Raw genomic sequence first — 1689 nt, 5'->3', positions numbered from 1 at the left:
TTTTTTCTGTGTCAATATAGGACAAGTCCCTCCAGACGTATCAAAGAGGACTATGCAAAGGGTATTATTACCTTGTTCCCTTACCTGGCTGATCCTAAGAGCAGATTTGGCTATGTAAGTTCAAAACAGAAGTCCAACTTGTTGGCTATGGTTTGAGTAGAACTGAAAATGTTTCTCTGTTGCATCCCCTGCATCTGTGCCACTTGTTTTTAACTTTCCAATTTTAAAACTTTTGTAGAGTTTAGAGTTTCCAGTGTTGACCTACTGCAGCTTGAAGAATAAACATTGTGAAGAGATTTTATTTATGTAATTCAAACAATGGGAACTAAAATCTGTAAATCATAGCTACTATCATTCACGGTTGTCTTTACTTTCGCAGCTTTAAAAACATTTATCATTCACCTACTTTTAGGAGCATTATTACAATGCAGAAGATGGGAGTGGGTATCTGGCTTGGAGACTGAAGTTTGTCCAGAGGGAAGCTTCTAATGGACAAAAGAAGGTCCCCAGACTGTCACAAACCCAAACAGGTATGTGTATTTATACTTGTACAAATTTTATCCTACAACCAAACTGCACAATAGGTTCCCAAGCCTTATTTATTAAATCCTAAGATCGAGTGTCCCATTCATATAATGTTTTTTTAGGGGGACCAACAACTGACAGAGACTGTTTGAGAGAAGAAGACTGCCTTTTGACAGACAGCTTGTGTTCTGAAGCCATTGCGCTGATGAAGCACACAACTGATGAAGGAACTGTAATGACGAAGATGAAACAGACTTTCAACTATCGCCAGAAGATGATTCATGACCCAGTGAAGTCACCTGGTATCTTTTTGGACTTCCCAAGATTCCTGGACATGGGAGGATTGGTATGCTTATCTTCACTTCAGCTTAACCTATTTTTATAAAGTTTAAATTGAGGTGGGCGTGAGAAAGTTTAACAAAATGATTTTTAAAACCTTCATCTCTTCTCCAGGTTGAGCAAGATTTTACATTGATGTTTGGGGAAGCCATCTCTGCAAAATTCCTGGAGAAGTGGCCCACTGTCTACAAGCAGAAAGTCCTCGAACAAAGCCGTGGTCTCACACAGTCTGATGACCTTGAGAACCTTCTTCACAATGCTGAAGGCACAACAGAGGTGCAAAATGGTAAGTTGGACTGGATTATAAAGACGGTGTTTAATGTAACATAATTTTATGTAAATTGATTCAATATAAGTGCGCCTCCTTCTGCCGTCACTGTTTGGTAAGCTTCCTCTGGAAGTGTTAACACGGTTGCAAAGAAGTTCTGTTAGCTTATGTTTATTTCATCTTTTCTTCCAGGATGGGACAGTGACATGTCATCCATTCTGATTCTTGTGCACCTCCTGCCACCGTCACCTCATGGCCGGAAGAGACCAGGAAAACTCTCAGCCAGAGCAGCCATTGAACATCTTGTGAAGTTTGTCAAGGTAAGGTTACAGCTAAGGGAATATTTATGTTGATCAAAATTCCCTATTCTTCACTTATTTTTATTTATTTGTATTTTTTGTGAAGTTGGTCTGAAATTTCATTTCAAGTAACATTAAAGAGGTCCTGAAAAGTAATTTGCCTTAACTATAAGAACCCTGTTTTCTTTGAAACCCAAGACTAATCATGTTTTATTCTGTTTTTACCACAGACAGGAACCAGCATCCAGGGGCACCTTG

The 1689-nt window shown here is 39.1% G+C and overlaps 1 long non-coding RNA gene across 1 annotated transcript; it reads left to right on the top strand.

Moving 5' to 3' along the window:
• The first annotated feature begins 18 nt into the window (after positions 1-18).
• On the top strand, positions 19-758 carry LOC119425589. The gene is made up of 3 exons (XR_005187570.1): positions 19-114; positions 413-530; positions 648-758. It is a non-coding gene; the product is annotated as an uncharacterized LOC119425589 (long non-coding RNA).
• The last annotated feature ends 931 nt before the right edge of the window (positions 759-1689 follow it).

Source organism: Nematolebias whitei, chromosome 19 (genome assembly GCF_014905685.2).
Source record: "Nematolebias whitei isolate Nwh7 chromosome 19, NemWhi1, whole genome shotgun sequence".
NCBI lineage: Eukaryota > Metazoa > Chordata > Actinopteri > Cyprinodontiformes > Rivulidae > Nematolebias > Nematolebias whitei.
Note: the sequence above shows the minus strand (reverse complement) of the source record. Positions and strands in the feature narration are given on the sequence as shown.